This window comes from Brachyistius frenatus, unplaced genomic scaffold, assembly GCF_029030835.1.
Source record: "Brachyistius frenatus isolate BFR_SWC_R1_liver_20210118 unplaced genomic scaffold, ASM2903083v1 Contig_9, whole genome shotgun sequence".
NCBI classification, from domain to species: Eukaryota; Metazoa; Chordata; class Actinopteri; family Embiotocidae; genus Brachyistius; species Brachyistius frenatus.
This window is the reverse complement of record NW_027210608.1, coordinates 4463287-4485224: the sequence shown is the minus strand read 5'-3', so window position 1 is coordinate 4485224 and position 21938 is coordinate 4463287. Positions and strand designations below refer to the sequence as shown.

General features: G+C 43.2%; 1 protein-coding gene across 1 annotated transcript in view; it reads right to left on the bottom strand.

The window, feature by feature from the left end:
* Positions 1-21938, bottom strand: part of fto (FTO alpha-ketoglutarate dependent dioxygenase) — a 122718-nt gene that overhangs the window by 45630 nt on the left and 55150 nt on the right. The window lies entirely within an intron of this gene.

Below are 21938 nucleotides of genomic sequence, written 5' to 3'. Positions count from 1 at the left end.
GTTCATCAGTAGGGAATTTTGTCAAAAACAGAGAGCTAAATAGTCAAAATGATGATAATAACAATATACTTTCCTTTCACAAAATTCATCACTTTATAGATAGTCGTGATAATGAGGCATTGAGTTGGCTAGCCCCATGATCCCTGTCCACAATTAGTTGCAGCTTTCTAAGGTTGATGCACTAGTAAGAAACTAAGGACCAAGCACCATCCAGTATTTGGCAGCCCACTACTCTCAGCACAATTACCCTCACAACTGTGTTCCTCCTCTGAGCCTTGCTAATCTGTGGAGGCTGCCGCCAGCTCCACTCGGTCACTGAAAGGGAGGGAAGAAGGAGGAGGCAGAGGACTGTACCACGTACACTCTTGCTGCTTTGAATCATAATGCATAAACAGAGCAAAAGAACAGAGGACATCTTGACCTAAAACAGGATGAGGGACAAGGGAAAATGCAAGGACCGGAAGGAGGTTATTGGCCCAAACTTTGAAAACAACTATCAGCAGAGGAGTCTTTGGACTAGGGAGGGCTCCAAATTCAGACATGAGAGCACTGGTGCTTTTAAGCCCAAGACAGAACAGTGTGGAAGGTAAAGGGCCTATTGAGTGCCGAGCTATCTTGCCCTGGCACTTAATCAAAGGGATTAAAGCTTGGGAAGCCAAACCCACAGGTTATCCTCCAGGAAGCATACCAAGTAGTTATCAAAAACACCAAAGTTCAAAGCTGCTCAATTTTCCCATATTAAAAGTGTTTTGGTCAGAGCCCTCGGGCTTGTTTCTAGATGTTAGAAATGTTTGTGCTTGCATGCTTGGAAGGCAAGAAGAGTGGGCAGGTACTTGTACTTCTGACCTAAGTCCATCAGGCTCAACACAAGCAAGCTGATCAGTCAAACCTGAATCGACTGTGTCTCACATTCACACCAGTGTGTCCCACAGACAGAGCAGGGTGGGGAAGTGTATTTGTTCCAATTAAAATACTTTAATTGGCGATATTATAATACATGATGATATTATAATACATGACCCTGTTTATTGTTGTGCAGATTTAGTAGTAAAACAGCAGTTAGTATGTACCAAAAAGCACTCTCTTTGTTCCTATTGACTACTGCTCCTTTGTAGCAGCCCAAGAAGGAACAAGATCAGACAGTAAGTACAGAGATTATTCTATAACAACCAATAGGACAGCGGCCAAGCTGTTTACACACACGCACAACGCGTAAGACATCAGTGTGATATGTTTTGTAAGATTTTCTCTGACACTTATAATTGTGCAAGCATAGGGTCAGTGGTTTGAAGCTTACCGTGAGTAGTTTGAAAGTGAAAGCATGTGACAAATCCCATGACTCTTCAAAAGTCACAGTCTCTGTAAAGCACTGCGGCCTTTCCAGTGGCCCGGTGCAGCTCAGCCAGAATCAGGATTGCATTTCCCACAAAATACTAACTGACACTGTCTGGTTTAGTGGTTAGAGGCTCATTTAGGACTGGGGCTTCTCGTGCTAGAAACACGTGGCCTCGTAGCCATCCGAGGTGTCATGCTAAGAACATGCAAAACATATGAACAAGGAAATAACTTGCTCTGATGAGTTAAAAGAGTATTAGTACAAACACGTTGCTATAGCATGCCGTCATCTCTTTTTATCATCACGATAAATTGTGACTGTGGAACACCAGATAATTTTTTCATGACTTGGTTTGTCAACAATTAAACCATAACTGCAGCAGTCTCATGAGACTTAAGCATGGCGAGACAAGGCATGAGACGAGTTCCAATTACAACTAAAACTTCATACACTAGCACCAAAATCTTCGGTTCTGAATATGTTTGCGACCATCACCAAGGCTATTGTGCAACAGCTTAACTTAATGTAAAATAATATTTACACATCCTTGCTCATGCTGGCCTTGTCATGATGAGATCAGCCTGGTCGCATATTTAGCATGTTCATTACTGAAGCCTCTGACCTGCCAGGATCCCGGTATGGCTTCAATCGACAACTCCATCTGTCTGACGTTAGGACCATTGGAAACAGATGGACCTTTAATTGTATTTTTGTCCAAATTGCAAAATAGCTACTTGGGAAAGAAGCTAAAATAACATACAAACAACAGCAACTATGATAACAACTGCGTCTGGAATGAAACGAGTACCGTAAGAGATCAAAAACATAAGGCGTACAAATTCAACTCAGCTCTTTGAAAGGGGATCACCCCGACATTACTGGCCCAGTATTGATTTACGCTGCAATTTTGTGTCTCTCTCCCCACGCCAGCTCCACAATCTCTGTCGAGCAGGAGGTCCGGGCAAATAACACTCATCAGATTTTTCCAAAACATGAAAGATTGATACCTTTGCTTCTTCTCAGACAAAAGAATAATTGAGGAAGGGTTGAAATCGGTGTTTGGAGAAAGAAGCAGTGAAACCAAAGGAAGATGGCCAGGCTCCAAAGTTATCTTAATAATCCATGATGGGAAAATGCTGCAGAGAGGGCACTGATGTGATGGAAAATTTGGACCTTGTATTAGTTCCTTCAAATGTAATGCATGATTATGTGGATTGCTGTGACACCTCCGGTTTGAAAGTGAACAGCAATGACAGGAAAAATGGATAAATAGGTACCAATATCACGAAAACCTTTTGCAATACAACTTGTTGAATAATTTTCTACCAGCTTTAGACACTAAAACAAAAGATGAGATTTCCATTTTTTCTGACCACTGCCAGCAGTGCAGTGTATCTGAATAGCCTCTCTTTACTAAACCCTGCAATTTTCAGCCACGGACAAAAGGGAAAGAACAGATAAACAGGCTTTATTTATATATATATATATATATATATATATATATATATATATATATATATATATATATATATATTTCAGTCCAAATCACATCAAGGTATAAACAGTGAGCTCAGAGCACATCTCCTATTCTTTTTCAAAGTAAGTCCTGCTGTTCCATTTCAAATACCTTGGGGTTATGGGTCATAATGCTGCTTTCCAGCTTCTGAACACGTTTATTCAGGCATCCTACTGTAAATAGGGGGAGATTCAACATCAAATATCTCTATTCCCCATGCTGGCCCTTTCGTCTGTTCTGACTGGATGTGTGCTTTTGGCTAACAAAGTAATGGTTTCTCCTCTTCTCTTACCAGACTCTGAATACCAAGTGGCAAATATAATTGAGGAAAGTGTTGAATGTAGTTTTCTTTGGTGTCACAATGCAGGAAGCGAGGCCCTAAATAGGAACTAAGTATAAAAAACATGAATCAAGTTGGCAAAATAACCAAAACGTAGAGATAACATAAAGTCAATATATGTCAGCAAATTAAATTAGTGTTACAGCTCAAAGCTCCTTTGCCATTAAAGGGGTAATAAATGTGTTATAAAGCTCTTACAAGCCCCTAAGGCCATTAAGGGCTGAGCTGCAGAGCTGTTTACGAGATTGTTTATTACAGGCTAGGCTTATCATCATTTACCATACAGAGGTGGCTAAAACAAACTATAACTGGCTGATTCACTGGTGCTAAACCAAGCTAAACAACAGGAGTATGGCTGCTGTAATATTAAAGGAATATGAATTGTCACAAATGCATCCAGTGGCAAGAGAAGAGAAGCAGAGGAGAGGAGGAGAGCTGAGAGGAGAGGACAGAAGAGGGCAGGGTGACTAGCAGGTTGCTTCATATTGTCTCCATCCGCCACATATGTCCCATCCACTGCCGAGCTGACAGGTAGGGACACAATGTGTTGACCTGAGGGCCTGTTAGAGACCTGCAAGTGGATAAATATAGAGCGTTGGGAGAGCATAGGTGTCTTAAATGACATATCTAATGATGCTCATCCTCTGCAGTCTATTCCCCCAGTCCACAGGAGGCTTATGAGAACACAATTGCTGTGAAAAGCCACAGCTTCGAACTGCTCATTCTTTAAAGAAAGCAGCAGAATTGTGTCTTTTATTTTATCTTCGACCAATACTGCCCATCCTCTGCTAGTAGTCGCACATACAATGTTAACATAAACAGTCATATGCTTCATTTGGATTTGCAGTGAATGGGAGAGATTCATATTAAGTCTTTGCAGCTGTGTGTGTTCTATTTGCATATGAGAAAACAGTTTCAAAAGGCTTGTCTATAATGCATAAGAACCTTTTAGGCTGTGTTTACTGCAACACTTTATTCCTCCCACTGACAATCCATGCACTGGTTTGCATCATTTTGTGAGACATGCCCGTTTTGAATTATTCAGTCACTCATCTCTGCCACAGCACTGCATTTAACAAACACATATGCACATTCACATATAAAAAGACAGAGCGGTCTACAAGGATACTACAACAGCACCTCAGTCAGTTCCTTCGGAGAGGTGGGAATCCTATTACCTAGACGTCAGAACTTGTCGGACGCCTTTCCCTGCGCCGGGCTCCCTTTGTTAAAAGGAGAAGACGATGTACACCACCAGTCCATTTACATGCTGCCTGCTCTGTGTACTTTAATGGGCCCTGGGCCTTGAGTGTCATGAGCAGAAGAAAACACAGTTCAATTTCCCTTCACGAGTGCATAAAACAAGCACCTCCACTGTACTAGGGCCATGCATAATTCACCGGCGGTGATGTGTGTCTTAAACGCTACTGAAATATACATGGCGGCATATGCAAATTTAGCAGTGCTCTCACATCCTGTACTTGCTAAACAGACAACAAGAGAATAGCATGCCACGCAGACAGCCCCTTCTGGACACAGACAGTATGTAATACAGTATGTAACTGTATGTGTGCGTGTCGAGGGGGTGTTAGCAGCACGTAGTACAGTGGGTTTTGAATGTGGAGACAAATGCGACCTTAAAATGCCCTTAAATGTCCTCTAATGCCGCCGAGGCATTTAAATCATGTACACACTGACATGGGAAAACACGGTGAGGATCCGTAACACTGCACCTCCGTTTCATAAGGGCTCTGAAGGGAAGCTCTGAAGCTACGGGGACTTTGTCGCTTGTTGTGTTAAATAGAGCCACAAAATAAAAAATTTGCAAAGGGAGAACAAACACGCACTGCAAAATATTCCTCCTTTAACATATTTTTAACTAAATATTGTGTGTTGAAATCACGACCAGGTTAAAGGTAAAAACAACAAAACCATACATTCATGTGGGATTCATTCATTTATAGAGTACATTTCGAGGGACACTTTGACACTTTGAAGTGTAGCCAGAAATACTGTAAATATAGAGCATAAACTTACTGCAGCTACTCTGCAGCTTACTGTATGTGCACCAGCATGTGTGTGTCTGTGATCTTTGTGAAGGGATGTTGATGAGGGAGGAGGAGAGGGCAGACTGGTGGTGTCAGGTTTTATAAATGAGGGAGGAAATGTCTTTATCTCAGATTTGGACACCCCCACTATTCTCCTTCCCCGCGTGTGTGTTGATGTGTGCGTGCGCGCATGTGGTTTGGACCAGGCACTGTCTCAGTCTGATTCCCAGCAGTGTATTTTTAACAGGGCCTTCCCGCCGGGCTGCCAGCCTGTTCCCCCCTGACGGGACAACAGCCCAGCTGACGCCCCCACAGCTCTGCCAACACAACCCACGCTTTCGACCCACAATCTGCTCCCCTGATCCTGGCGGAGGGAGTGTGGGGAGTGATTATAAAAAAGACGAGACCAAAGACAATGAGGAAGAATAAAACAAGGAAAGCAAAGGTATCCTATTCTCAGGTGTGCTGCACAATAAAGTGCAGGCCTATGGGTGATACTCAAACCATCCATTTTAGTGGAGCATTCCTTTAAGGGATGAGTGCATAAATGATGGCTAAATATATAATAAAAGGGCTTTATGGACGTTTTGAAAGAATTACTTATGTTCACGAGGAGCTCTTAAAAAGAGCTTAAAGCTAGCTAACTCCACACAGGCAACAGCAAGCACCATGCCTCTTAAGGTCAAACATTTAAACAGTATTTTATGGAAACATCGCCGACTACTGACGAAGAATGAGACATACTAGGATGGTCGAAGAAAGCACCAAATTAGAAAGAAAATACAGGAGAAATTATAAAGGACAAAACACAATGACCGTGTGTTTTATTACATATAAAATAATGCAATATCTTACCTAAAAAAAGTGTATTGGGAGTTGCAGCTTGACTTCCACTGAGCTGAGCTAATGTGTTGTGGATATTCTTTGATTTGACATTCATATTGCAGCACCTTCAATTTTTAAAAGCAATAGTTTAACTTTTTTTTATGTAAATACTTATTTTTTTGGCCTTTTTTCAAATTGATCTATATTTGACTGCTTTTTCAACATTTCTAGAAATGAAAACAGTAACTACAATTTTGGTAACAGACATCAATATGTTTGGATTATTTCCTGAAATCTCAAATTCATGCAGAATGCATCTAAAATGCAACTGCCAGTGCAGTTGCTGCTTTGGTAAACTGCAATTAAATCTCATGCATATTACAAGAACAAATAAAACGAAAAGTGCAGTGCATATTTTTGTTTGTGCCATCACATATGTACAGTAAGTCTGGCCCTCGGCGTGAATGTGCAGCTGCCAAAGCTGTGGTGTCACCAGTGTTCACTGGTGTAGAACAGTGTGTTAACAGGATGTGTAATGCGGTGTGCTGGTGCTGTGCTGCAGCCAGGGCTGGGTGGCAGCAGCACGGTAGGCTTCAGTAGGGTGGTTATCATGAAGCAGTTATGTAGCTGCTCTGCTGGGCCAGTCTAATTACAGGAGAACAGCGTGCACCAGTCTGGGCCTCCAAATGGCACCATATGTTTTCCCAGACTAACCGGCTGAATAAATGCCATTTAACCATTCAGGATGCACTGTGCTCTGTGTCTGGAAATCAGTCACTCGCACTCATATAAAACCATTCACACCCCCCAAAACACCCTACCACCCACCTCCACCATATAAAACTCAGCTGTCGGCGATTTACCCTGCTCACGCTGCCATGTGCACTCGCACAGCTTCCTGTCCAGTTTAACCATTTACTAATCCCATGCTAAGCCTGTATGTGTCTCTATAACACATGCACACTTGCATAATGATGTTGTTGATTGTGCTGTAACCAGTTTAGTTAACTAAAGAGGTCTGGTTAATCAGAAACTGCGTTTCCAAGAAGCCAACAGCAGTTCCAGTGTGTGGTCAGGTTCCTCCGTCGTTTCTTTGGTGACATGTGGTGAGCGACCCATGCAGTGAACATGATCAGTAACCTGACAGAGGTGACCACTGGCGAGATAATAAAAGAGCACTCAAACAAGATCTGTCAACAAATATATGAATAGTTGGTACATTATTTGTCACAGTTCTGCTGTCAAGCTAGTGCAGCTGTTTGGTGTTGTAATTTAAGTGCTACTGATATGAGTTATTAAAAGCCGGTACAAGTAGTGTACCTTAGAAACAGCAAATAGCAAGTGGCTTTTAAATGTTTTGGATGTTGCCCATATAACATGAAGCAAAAGAAATGTTCTATGAGCAGTAAAAGAAAGGAGTAATGTTTACATTTTTACAGCATTCAATTTCAGTCATTTTAAAAGGCCTAAATGGGATGATGTCAAGTTTTTTAGAAGTTTTGAAAAAAGAAAATAAACAGGATTTCATGAAGCATTTTTCTCTTCTTTCCCATCTTGTTTGTAATCTCATATCCCCACACGAGTTAAGAACCAGTGACTTATCATGGGGCAATAATACAATTTAATAAGATTCCAATAGAAGCTATTCATGAAGCTTTTTTCATTTGGTTTTGATTTGAACACGGAGTATTTCCCCACCAACCCTCACTGACAAAAATTGCAATCACAGCGTCACTGATAACAAGAACATAATTCTTTGTGGTTGCAAAAAGCTGACAACATTTGTATCATGACCTCTTTTTTTGGAAAAGCTCCCTGTATCATCACAAGATAGACCTATCACACATCATCAGTTTGTTAATGAGAACAGCCTCGACAGAGGCGCTCACAGATGCCTATCGAGGGCAGAAAACAAAAAGAGAATGTAAGTAAATATGGACTGTAATTAGTATGACAAGGTTGAAAAAACAGATAACACACCGCAGCAGCCCGAAGGCCTATACTTCCACACATGCACATGCACATGCACGCCTGCACACGCACAGGACACACACAGGGACTTGACTGTACACTCACACACACACTGAGAACAAATCAAATGTTTTAATCAGTTTGCTAAAGCACATAATGAGGATCCACTAAGCCCCAGCTATCAGCTGCCATCGGCCACTTAGTTGTGCCTTCAAAGAGCTGATTTTTCACTTCTTCTACAACAAGCTTAACACAGAAGCTATCGAGAGTGAACACAGTCTGAGCAAGTGCAATAAAACCGTAAAAAAAAAAAAGCAAGTGATGTTTCAGCAAGTCATATAAATGCAGTAAAGCAAAGAAGCAATTATGTGCAAGTGGACAAGACAGTGCAGCCCCTGGGGAAAATGTCTGGGAGCTGAATGCACCCTATTTGCCACCACTGTGATTTACAGCGTGGAAATAGTGGAGCATATTTGTCTATAGTCTTGGTTGGAGATCACATGAAAGTGTATGATATTCTACACCACAGCTCATAAATCTGACAATAGATGCAATGGCCTTAAATACCTTGCAAAACCCGACTCACTACACAGCAGCACACTAACAGATACTGTATCAGATTTACCTCTCGCCCCAAGTGCACAAACACACACACACACACACACACACACACACACACACACACACACACACACACACACACACACACACACACACACACACACACACACACACACACACACACACACAACCTGTGATGCTGCGCACCTGGCCGAGCCACACCTGCTGCATAGCACAAGGCAATCACATGAATCAGTCAAGTCAGTTACAGCCAGACTAGTTTCCACAGAACTGCAGGTATGTGTGAATTCTTACTCAACTATCCAGGTGTGTGTGTGTGTGTGTGTGTGTGTGTGTGTGTGTGTGTGTGTGTGTGTGTGTGTGTGTGTGTGTGTGTGTGTGTGTGTGTGTGTGTGTGTGTGTGTGTGTGTGAGAGAGAGAGAGAGAGAGAGAGAGAGAGAGAGAGAGAGAGATGTATGTGGGGAGATGCACAGAATGTGTGCAGGTGGGCCTCCTGTTGCAGTTTCTGGCCTCCTGGTACAGCTCTGACCTCTGCGAGGAGGACTCACAGCTCCAGCCCTCCAGCTGGAGAAGTGATGACCTGAGAACTGAAAAAACTGAGAGACACGTCCTTGTGTCCTTGTCTCCTTCCTGTCTGCCTGCTGTAGTGTGTCCTGATCAGGGGACATGCAGAGCTGGGTCAGACTATGTGAAGATATCAGACTCAATTAATCTGTCATCCTTCAAATCACCTCTTAAAACTCACTATTTATTGGCTTGATATGTTGTTGTTTTTTTTATCTTTTCTTAACTAGTTTCCCTTAAGAGCAATTCTGCCCTTTTTTCTGTAATATACAAACTAATACATAGTATGCTTATTACAATATATTTATGCAGTTTTGTGTTTATACATATACACAATATATATCTAAATATAGATATCCCCTATATATATATACACACACTATAAATATATATATATATTTATGTGTTTATGTGTTTGAGCAAATATTATGCTGAGCTTATAATGGGGTATATGAATGTATATACTGTATATGTGCATACTTGTAGTTATAATTTGAACGATTGTATGTATGTATTATTTCTGTCAGTATCATATATTTCTAAAACTATTATTATCATTATTCTCAACCTTATCACTTGACATTCAGACGAGTAAATGGACAGCTGTAATTATTTGCTATTCTAACACTTAAAAAAAACAATGTTTCTGTTTGACATAATAATTATTGATTAATTGAACAACCCTATGAAGGTATAGGACTGTATAACTGTGTACATGATAAACACATATATACCCCCAAGCAAAACCTGGTCCGTCAGAGTGTGGCTCAAACAGACAGAGAGAAGCCGTCCCTTCTGCGCCAGAGGTTGCCATCCATGTCAAACGTACAGCAAGCTAACTCAAGCCTCTGTTGTAACATCCGGTGAAGCCTGCTGTAAAATAAATGATGCTGTTAGCTGCAGTCTCGCAGGTGAAATGTGCTGCTGCTACAATTATTCTAATGCCAGCATGCCAGAATGCCAGTGCTACCAAATGCTGCTGTCAACCCAGGGGTTTAATTAGTTTGGCACGTGTGCCACTTATAATCACCTGCCATTACCAGTTCTGGCTGCATCTGCTTACACGTCTGTCAGTGCCGACCAGGCTGTGTATGTGTGTCGGTTTCTGGATGTGTCAGATGGGGCGTTCGTGACTGTATATTTTGGCAACAGAACACAGGCCTTAACCAACCTGCAGTCTAGACACAAAGGGTACACTGGCACCAGTCCTCCACAATGCCTATGTATTTATAGATACATATTTATGGAGAGGGACAGAAATGAATTAAACCTGCATCCCTACCTTTAAGTCTATACATATATATCATAGCTTTAAAGTGTGTCCCGACTACAGTGAGGACAGTTTTATTAGTGATACAGACTTGTCAGTCGTCCATCTGTACATATACATTGTGAAAACAGAAGGGAGCAGGGCTTCGTAGTGTCAAACTGCATTGTGAATAGAGCTACACCTCAGGCTGAATACATCACATTGTGATTTCATGAGAGCTGGAAGAGGAGGAAGGAGGGAAAAAAAAAACTTCAGGGCGACGACTGAATCTCGACCCAAAACAGGAGAAATGGAAGTTAAAAGTGAATCGTTCACTCCCCCTGGCGTAGCAGTGGCTACCTCTAGGGCTGGAGGAGGAGGAGGAGGAGGAGGAACAGGAGGAGAAGAGGAGCCCCCTGGCTTTTACAGTCATGTGACCACTGAGCCCAATATCTGAGGGATGGACCTCAGGCTGTGTATTTAGCAGTTCATGAGTGCGCGTGTGCACGAGTGTGTGTTTGTGTGTGTCAATGAGGCGCCGTATATGTGTACTGTATTAGCAGCAGAACACATACACACATTCCCACTGACTCAGAGACTCGGTTCTTCAGATTCACCTATGTCTGCCACAATACAATAGCTCTAACTATCCCTATTATTTCCAGAAAGTTCCCATTTAGCACTAAACCAAGGCTTCAATATTGTGCCGCCTCAAAAACATCTGTTGGGGACTTGTGTGGCTACACTAATTACAAATATCCGCAGTAATCCGGCGCCGATAAGAGAGTCATTACTCCACCAGACATTTATCACTATGGGATTGATGACCCATTTCAGAGGCAGCCTTTGTATGGGGAAGTGAAATCGCTGATATCCCTTTTATCCTACATCACTGCTGAAGCCATCCATTCGTCAGGAGGCAAGCTAGTTAGAATTGTAATTAACAGCCATGGACTTTGGCCCTAATAGAATTTTTGCAGGAAAATGCGGATTGACACAGGAGGGGATGAGGCGGAGCTTCACTGTTTTTCTCTTCTTACTAATTGCCACTTTGAGTGGAGTCTGTCGAGAAGAGGTGCTCTACGTCGTGTCAAGAAAGTGCCACAGCAGCACTCCACCTTCTTCTATATGCAGAATTCCTGTAAATTTGTAAATATGTGCGCATAGGCATTTAGAGATGTGCACGCACAGGCACACTGCTTCAATGAAATAATCTGTCACAGACACAAATTCATAGGTCAAAGTTAAAATATGCGCTTCTCTGCTCGAATACATAAGTTATGGGTTTCTTCTGACTTGCACACTTGCACACCCACCCACCAACACATGCAAGGAGTGGAGCAGCAGATGATCACAGTAGGTAAGGACTAAAGGTCTGGCCACCTGCCGGCCACGTCCCGTCTCCGTAGCAGTAATGAACAGAGACAGCTTGGGGACCGCCCTGCGAGCTTGTCCCCCCTCCTAGTCTCCCTGCTTCGGGGCAGAGCTGGGGGCCCTGGGGTGACAGGGACGCCAGAGATGTTCCACACACTGACAGGCAGGTCTTACCTGCTGTACACATTAGCCCGGCAACACACACACAAACACAGGGACGAATGTGGCAATACACAAATACATGCATGAGCGCCGTATATGCGTGCGCACTGTAACTGTTCAGATGTGTTCACGTACGTATGCATATGCACAAAGGGAAGAACACAAACACGAACACGAAGACAAACACGTACACGCAAGCACACACACACACACACACACACACACACACACACACACACACACACACACACACACACACACACACACACACACACACACACACACACACACACACACATACCCTGACCCGGTGTAATTCCTCCAGCACACGGCTGGTGACAGGAGCAGCTGCGGCCGCTACGGCAGACAGATGAAATTTTCATAACTATCTCCTCCAACTTCCATCCTCACCTTCAGGATAATTTATGACCTGCCTGCCAGCCTTGAAGAGACAATATGCTTGCTATGAAATGAAGTGTTCCAGCAGTGTAGGTTATAATTAACAGAGAAGGGGAGAAAGATGTGTGTATATGGAGTGGGAGGGGGGCAGACCAGGTGGGGTGGGGGAATAGGGAAAGGATGGAGCATGTGGTGTAAATGCATGTATAATGTACATGTGTGTGTATTTAAACGCCACATACATTGCAGTTAGTTTGATACATATTAAATAGCAGCACAACAATAATTAACCTCCAAACAAGTTCCTGTAACAAACCCTACTCAAAACATGACGTGAAACTTTACAAGCATCTGTTAAGCAGATTGTCTGTATATACAGTGGGTACGGAAAGTATTCAGACCCCTTTAAATTTTTCACTCTTTGTTTCATTGCAGCCATTTGCTAAAATCAAAAAAGTTCATTTTATGTCTCATTAATGTACACTCAGCACCCCATCTTGACAGAAAAAAACAGAAATGTAGAAATTTGTGCAAATTTATTAAAAAAGAAAAACTGAAATATCACATGGTCATAAGTATTCAGACCCTTTGCTCAGTATTGAGTAGACGCACCCTTTTGAGCTCGTACAGCCATGAGTCTTCTTGGGAATGATGCAACAAGCTTTTCACACCTGGATTTGGGGATCCTCTGCCATTCTTCCTTGCAGATCCTCTCCAGTTCCGTCAGGTTGGATGGTGAACGTTGGTGGACAGCCATTTTCAGGTCTCTCCAGAGATGCTCAATTGGGTTTAGGTCAGGGCTCTGGCTGGGCCAGTCAAGAATGGTCACAGAGTTGTTCCGAAGCCACTCCTTTGTTATTTTAGCTGTGTGCTTAGGGTCATTGTCTTGTTGGAAGGTGAACCTTCGGCCCAGTCTGAGGTCCAGAGCACTCTGGAAGAGGTTTTCTTCCAGGATATCTCTGTACTTGGTCGCATTCATCTTTCCTTCAATTGCAACCAGTCGTCCTGTCCCTGCAGCTGAAAAACACCCCCATAGCATGATGCTGCCACCACCATGTTTCACTGTTGGGATTGTATTGGGCAGGTGATGAGCAGTGCCTGGTTTTCTCCACACATACCGCTTAGAATTAACGCCAAAACGTTCAATCTTGGTCTCATCAGACCAGAGAATCTTATTTCTCATAGTCTGGGAGTCCTTCATGTGTTTTTTGGCAAACTCTACGTGGGCTTTCATATGTCTTGCACTGAGGAGAAGCTTCCATCGGGCCACTCTGCCATAAAGCCCCGACTGGTGGAGGGCTGCAGTGATAGTTGACTTTGTGGAACTTTCTCCCATCTCCCTACTGCATCTCTGGACCTCAGCCACAGTGATCTTTGGGTTCTTCTTTACTTCTCTCACCAAGGCTCTCCTCCCACGATTGCTCAGGTCTAGGAAGAGTTCTGGTCATCCCAAACTTCTTCCATTTAAGGATTATGGAGGCCACTGTGCTCTTAGGAACCTTGAGTGCTGCAGAAATTATTTTGTAACCTTGGCCAGATCTGTGCCTTGCCACAATTCTGTCTCTGAGCTCCTTGGACAGTTCCTTCGACCTCATGATTCTCATTTGCTCTGACATGCACTGTGAGCTGTAAGGTCTTATATAGACAGGTGTGTGCCTTTCCTAATCAAGTCCAATCAGTTTAATTAAACACAGCTGGACTCCAATGAAGGAGTAGAACCATCTCAAGGAGGATCAGAAGAAATGGACAGCATGTGAGTTAAATATGAGTGTCACAGCAAAGGGTCTGAATACTTATGACCATGTGATATTTCAGTTTTTCTTTTTTAATAAATTTGCACAAATTTCTACATTTCTGTTTTTTTCTGTCAAGATGGGGTACTGAGTGTACATTAATGAGAAATAAAATTAACTTTTTTGATTTTAGCAAATGGCTGCAATGAAACAAAGAGTGAAAAATTTAAAGGGGTCTGAATACTTTCCGTACCCACTGTATGTTTACTGAGGCCCAGACTTCCCATTATTCTCTATCATGGTTGCACGAGGTGCAATCAAAAAGTTCAGAGACTGATACCGTTGCACACTAAAGTAGCACAGCACAGTAATGAACATGGATCTGGTGGAACCTACATCATTCATGAGGAAGTATTTCAAGTTACGCTGCTTGATCAACATCACCACCTGCATTACATGTGTTTTTGTGGCCATTGTTAGGTGCGTTTTTGCGATTTCACCATGGACGTGAAACTTGACCTGAGAGGCAGGGAGACTAGCAAGTCCCTCTAGCAAGTAGGGAGCAACAATTGTGTTGTTGCAGGTGAAAAATCTGCCCATCTTAAATATACTGCGAGTGGGCACAATGGGACTTGGGTTCTCCAATGTAAAAACGCACCACAGTTCAGGTCATTTGCACCAATTGTTTTCTCTCAGACGCCTGTCAAATTGGACAAATTCATGGTGCACAACCCTGTGAATGTCAACGAAAACCCACCTGGTTGTGCCCCTGACCTGACAGGCCTTCTTCGGTCCTGACGTTCTGCCCTTATTGACCTCACCTGCCTTGTTGCTTCAATGCCATAGTGCTTTCCAAAGCATTTCAAGCATCTCCATTACTGAGTTCCCAAGTTTTTCTCGTGTTTAAAAAAAAAAAAGTGTCATACAGGCGCTGATGTTGATCAAGCAACGTAAATTGGAATACATACTCATGAAAGTAATAGCCTCCTCCTGCTCCATATTGTGCCCCGTACTTGTACTCACTAACAACAACAGTGACGTTTATTCAGCATACAAATCCTAAACTGGTACACTTTCAACTAAATATTTTAAGGCGAATTGCTATCCAACCAATAAGAAACAGGATTCAGATGAGATAAATCTATAGTCGTTCAAACTGTCAGTCGCAAAAACTAAAGTAGTTTTGGTGAGCACAATCTCCATTGTACCATAATGCTACGTTCCCGCTGATTGTTTCACATGCCTGCCACACATCCTCACCCAATTATGCTCTATCAGCTCTCTGGGATGTTGGGTTTGACCAGAAAGAATGTCCTGGTTTTCCTGACTACCAGTAAAACAGGCCCAAACCACCCACACCATGCCCCCTCACCCCTTACCACATTGTCTTTCCCAAACACAAATCTTGTTTCCATATTAAAAAAGGCAGCATTTAATGGGCAACTGTCTCAGCAACAAGTGTGTTTAAATAGCTGTGGGACTTTTAATGACATTTTCAACTCTCTCTTTCTCCCTTTCGGTGCCACATTTCATTGCCAAGCGCTTACTGTGAAATACGTAATTATGAAATTACTGTTTCCATTAAAACCTGCGAATAATTGAATGCACTTAACAAAGAGTGACTGTGAGTCTGATACTGATCCCTGCCAGTTGCGAGCCTGTCATTCCCACACTTAGCCACAGAACGAGAGAAAGCATGTACCTCAACGGCTAATTACTGACTTGTCTGAGAACCAGGCAAGATAGAAGTAAGTGCCTATTTACATGGGGAGAACTTGTTTGTACAGTAAGTAGAAGGTAAAGAAATAGAATCATCAGTCATCTTGTTCAAAGCACATTCCTGCAGGAATGAGACGTACTCTGATGTACTTTCCAGCCTGGGAGCAAACTAGGATGGGAGGACGACTGCTACAGCAACAGCAGCTGTGAGGTTCTGCTGAGGTCAGGACATGTCATGCATAACTGACTGATTGCTTAACAGGGGTGGGTGCATGAGAGAATAATTCATAATTTACATTCGAGCACACACAAACACACACCTCACAAACACCCAGGCCTCAGATGATTTCGCTGCACAACCGTAACCGGTCTAAGGGACCACACAGACATGTTTTAGATAAAGACAGACAAATTAGACGACAGCGTCTAAGGCTAACCACTGCGCTTGCGCTAATTACAGGCTGGCCGGTGATGAAAGAGGCAGATGACTTGCCCTTATTTGTTTTCTCCTTCAATGCCCTGAACCAAGTAAACACAGCGATGTAGATGAGGGCAAACGTAGGTGGTACACAGCAAAAGACACACAGACAAAGAGAGATAGAGAAATATGGTTGTGGGTTGAGAGTTCCACCCACCACACACAGGTGTTTGCCCACCACTGCAGAGAACAAACCTTTGAGGTAAAGGGAAACAAGGGCACAGCCAACAAAACTTTTTGGCTGGTATCTCATGCCAAGGAAAACAGACAGAGCTAGGACTATCTGTTCTGCATGGAAAACAATGTCACTGTTGTGGGGGTGAGGATGAGGCAAATGTTGGGCTGCTGACTGGGATATCTGATCACCTCGAGTTGCAGCTTCCATCACACAGGCGTGGTTGATAACATGCCCGGTCCGACCTGCCCCCAACCAGAGTGTTGGGTTTATGATGCCAGTCCTACCACTATGCTAATTCAACCTACTTAATTAGCCCAATGTCACCTTTTCTTCAGTGTACGCCACAAGCCCTGATTCACAAACCCATGCACGTGATCGCCAGTCAAATTCAGCCCAATAAAAGAAAGTCATGGTATGACTGCTTGCATTCTCAAGTGTTCTTCCCATTCAATAGTGCTGTGACAGATGAACAGATGACGTCTTTGCAAGAGTTGTATGGGAACTTGTCTCCAGGAAACCCTTGAGTGTGTAAAGGTTAGTTGTCTATGGCATGATAGCAATCCTATGCAGTATGGTGCCTCCATTTGGAAGGCTTTAAGGAGGTCATTGGCTACATTAGACAAGGCTGTGATCTGTCCATCTTTATTGTGGACACGACACTGACAATCTTTCCAACTCCCATCTGGGACAGAGGGGCCTCTATTGTCTCTGAACTCCCTCTCCCGCCTCAGTGCAGGAATCGGGGCGGGGTCTGTCAGGGACCACACAAAAGAAGTGTCACCACTCGTGGAATGAAGTGCCTACCGACGAAGAGCTCTCTCGTCCTTTTTCTGTGTCACTATGCATCTCCACAGGGGTGCAACTGGTAGCTGACAACACTGGTGGGGTCATCCCCGGCTGGGCACAGCTTCAACCTCGGCTCTCTAGCCCCTGCTGGCCCCCGGTGACCTTTGGTTTTGATGACAGACTGGACCTTTTGTGTAGCAGCGGCCTGTCCAGGTGAGGACAAGAGAGGATGACAATGGCAGGAAACATAAAGCCGACGGAGGCTGGGACACGGCCCTGCAGGGTCATGGGTCAAGCTGGACAGCTGAGTGATGAGTGCAGCTGTGAACACGTGGACCTCCTTCTCCGTCCCTTACCTCCGCTGGCCATGTCAGCTGATGTATCCTTTGTCTTGGGAGAAAGACCTCACTAACTCTTGACAAGTTAGAGAAAAGTAATAAACACAGGCAACAGATGTACTACGCCACAGATTCTGAGTGTACAGCTATTATAGTGACACTCTAACCTGTACAGTGTGGGTCAACTCCTTGACTTTACACAGGGTCACTGGAATGGAATAACAAAGGACATCTGACTATCAAATGAAATGAAAGTTTTTAGTTTAGCTAAATAGACACATAAGAAGAACTAGACTATCTCTAACTGATACAAAGCTTTAACGACAGTAAACAGAAAAATCAAATATCCTATTGCCATTCTTGTGAAGAAAACTGCTTAAGTTTATTTGCAAAGTCTGACATTACATCTCGATTGAAGATGAATTTACTGGATCTCCCTTGCCAGATGGTATGAACTAAAAATGCTGCTAACTTGCAGCAGTGACAAATTTATTTGCACCTCTTTGTTTTCTTTCTAAACTAATCGGAGGAAGGCACAAGTGAAAAGGACTATTTTAAGTCTTGTAATGTATTACCACCCTGGTGCCGCCACACTACGGCGATTCACACATCCTGAGCTGTCCAACTGTTTCTGATGCCAAAGGTCAATGGCTGCCTTCTCTCCTACCGGCCCACACTGAGAGATGGGAGGACAGGGTTTGCCAAGTCAGGCACAAACCCTGCTTTGGGTCATAAACACCTCCGTCTGTCTCCCCTCCTCTTTTCTCCTACACAGAGGTGAGTTGGGTTTGCACTCTGTTAATCTTTCACTACAGGCCTGCTCGTTTTTACATTGGCCCACTGGAGAACAGAGAAGGAGAATGAAAAGAGGGGTAGTAAAAGACAAGAGTGGATAAAAGAGCTGGAAGAAAAAGCCATAGAGAGGGCCAGATGGGCACCTTCACAGTCCATTTATCAAACCCAATGTGGCCCTCCCCCCCCTCCCTGCTGCTCTCATGTCCTAAACCCCCATGTAATTCTGTAATGATTTTCATTATCATATAATGACCTTACAAAGCCTACAGCAGTTTGCATGGTCAGTACAAAACTCGCAGCTGTTCCCTTCAGTGTTTGCTCGCCGGCTGTGACAAAGCTTTTTATTTCATTTTGTTTTCTTTCTGTTGGGCAGGGCAGTGACCTCTAGGCTTTGGAAGGTCAACATAAGGTCATCCCATCCAGGAGGTTACACGTACTGTAAGCAAACAGATACAGAACTGTTGTTCGTATGCTGAAATATAACACCTCTTAAAACGAAAATATAGACAAATGTTGGGTTTCCTGTATACATACTTCCAATGTGAATCCGTCATTACCTGTAATTGTATAGATGTGAATCGTGATCTATGAATTTTTAAAACCTAAAACCTCCTAGGCGCCACTGGGATGTGCTATTTCCGATCCTAATAGGCCGGTTCCCTGGAGGTTGTGTTCTGCATTTCAATCTACACTTCCTGTGTGGCATACTGAACTGCTCTGCTGCGGTACAGTCACCCACCCACATAATAATCCATCTATTTCCCGGGTACTCATGGGGCATTTACCGAAGGGACGTGGAGGGCAGCATCTATCAAAGAATTCACCATGTGCATCAGGAAAACCCAGTTACCAGAAAAGCTCATAAGAATAAAAAAGCTCTCATAACTTCGTTGGCTCAGAGTGAATGAATGGACTGCTCCTGCTAGCATGCTGAGCTGAGGCATCACTCACTCTGAGTGCCTATAAGTCACTTGTGAGGAACCACTGGTCACCGGGTCCAATTCCTCTTTCTTTCCTTCTTGCTGGTGCTAAAAATGCCTAAGAGGCAGAAAATGGCAGCTAGTAGGCCCAAGTTCCAGCGCACAGAGTGCTACTTTAACTGGTGTTTAAGAAACAAAAGTCAGCGAGAAACTTAATCAATCAGTGCTGCTTGTTTATGTTTATGGGCCTCTAGCAAGAGTCATCAATCATGCTTTTCTTCCCCCTTTCCATCCTTTTGCAAGTATTATGTGCTGAATGGAAACCATGGAAACAAAAGACAGCATTATGATAAAAGCTTGCCTGTTGAATATTGTGTGGAAACCTAATTAGGGACGCAAAATTAAAAAAAAAAAAAAAAAAAAGCAGCAAAATGAATCAGAAAATTAATTTTCAGAGTCCTATTTTAGTGAGTGCTTTTTATGAAAATAAATGATGGTTTGAATATATCTGATTGAAGTGAACCAAATCCCCTCACTGTATGTCTTACGCTGTAATATTCTTTCATTCAAAACAACTTTGCCTCATAGCAGTATGCATAAAGTAATTTGAACTTTTTATTCAGCCTCAAAGAACTAGCAAGCGAATCCTTGACCCCCATCAGCTGCGAAGTTCTAATCAGTACCAGTACGTCCCACTTAACATTGCACATAACCATGTGTTTAGTTTTGTGGAAATGCTATCTGTTGACAGCCACTTGACAGGATGACCCTTGGCTTTTTTTGTAAGTGGGGGCGGTGGAGGTTAGCGATGGACATTTAATGTGTGGAGAGGGAAGAGGAGGCATCGGGAGCAGCTGGAGTTCAAACATATTGTGTGGGACGCTTGCCCTCCGCCAAAACTAATCTAATCAGTCTTTCACTGCTGATAGAGTAAACGTCTGTCTGCCCTGCCGACAAGGACTGAGCATTTCCTGTCCTGGTCTGTGATACTGCTTGTCAGGATCTTAGGGTGGGCTGAGCAAAGTCTAGGGTTAAGACATGGTTAGTAGGTGGTAACAATGCTGTGTGGGTGGTGGTGGTGGTGTGTGTGTGTGTCTGTGGGGGGGGGGGTGCTGATGTTCAGCTGGGGGTGAGAGTAGCGAGATGGTTTCTAGCTTTCAGCAGCTGGAATGCGCTATCAAAACGGGGCCTTACATCAGAGTTGTGAGGCACAAGGCGTCGACACAGCAAAGCAAGGTGTGTGGAAACAGCCTGTTTACAAGGCGCATCTGGGCGGAACGCAGCTAAGGGTCAACTGGAGGGAACAACTCAAAACAGAGGGGCGCCATGGAAATGAATGCAGCACCTCAGCAGGAAGTTAAAATGTATTTTTCAAAAGAGAAGATGTTGCTTTGAGTTACTTCTAGTCTGAGGATTTTGCCTCTGGGACTTTAACTAGACTCTGGATCATGTCTGCTCCAAAGTGTGTGTGTGTGTGTGTGTGTGTGTGTGTGTGTGTGTGTGTGTGTGTGTGTGTGTGTGTGTGTGTGACACTGAGGTCAAATCTGTTGATAGAGACAATAAACAGTGAAACATATGTGAATGCAGTGTTAGCTGGTGTATACATGCATGCCAGTGTTTGTGTGTGCCCTTGCTGGTGCTGAGGGGGAGTGTGACTGAGAAAATGAACAGCTAAAATAACACTGGGTTGCATGTGTGAGGCCTTTCTTTATCTGAATGAATGGCCAGTGGTCTGATCCTTCAGCTCTCTCCTTATCTAGGAGGAAGGAAGTGACGGGGCTTATCCAAGACACGCGTGTCGCCGTGATAGCTGTGATAGCTGCCAGGCCCAAGGACTGCAAACAAACACCAACCATACCAGTGTGTATCTGTGGAATTCACATCAGCTCTCTACAGGGAATCATCAATGCACATTAAATCAAAGTAAGACTGATGTGATGCTTCCTGATTCTTTTGTTTGATGTTGTGATCGCAGTTGTAAACTCTATCAGTCGCCACCATTTGACTGAGGATTATATATAAACGAATAGGTGTTACTCGCTATCAATCAACATATCAATAGCTCTGGTTATTACAAGTGAAATGAGGCTTGATTGTGACCTCTGCTTGTGTATTGATATAGTAATCCAAGAAACATGTGTGCATTAAGTTTTGTCCGTGTCCCATTTCCTTTAAGTCCCTCTCCTGGCATTAAAAACTCATCTCTGTTCATGGAAATTACATATTTAAGAGTTTTCCCCTCAAAAATGTTTTCAATGTAACTCCACACCTTTGCCTTCGTTCAGTATGTGCAGATCAATGAAAATGCACTCATCCCTACGCTACTCGCCTGCAGCTTGATGATTTGAAAAGGATTTGAAGTTGGTTATGATCCTCTTCCACTACCACCACTAGAGTTTCTAATCATGAACATGTATATCCTGCAATTTTGTCCAGTCTAATTTCAATGTAAAACTATAAGGTTTCATACAGCATATATTTTATGACCTCAATTAAGTAAATAAAATAGAAAGGTAGTGAAAAACAGACAGCGGTTACAATTTGACATAAAATCTTAAATACTAAGCAGTTAATATGCCAGAATATGTCTGGAGTGAATCTCTTTTGCGTGTGATGGTCTTTCCA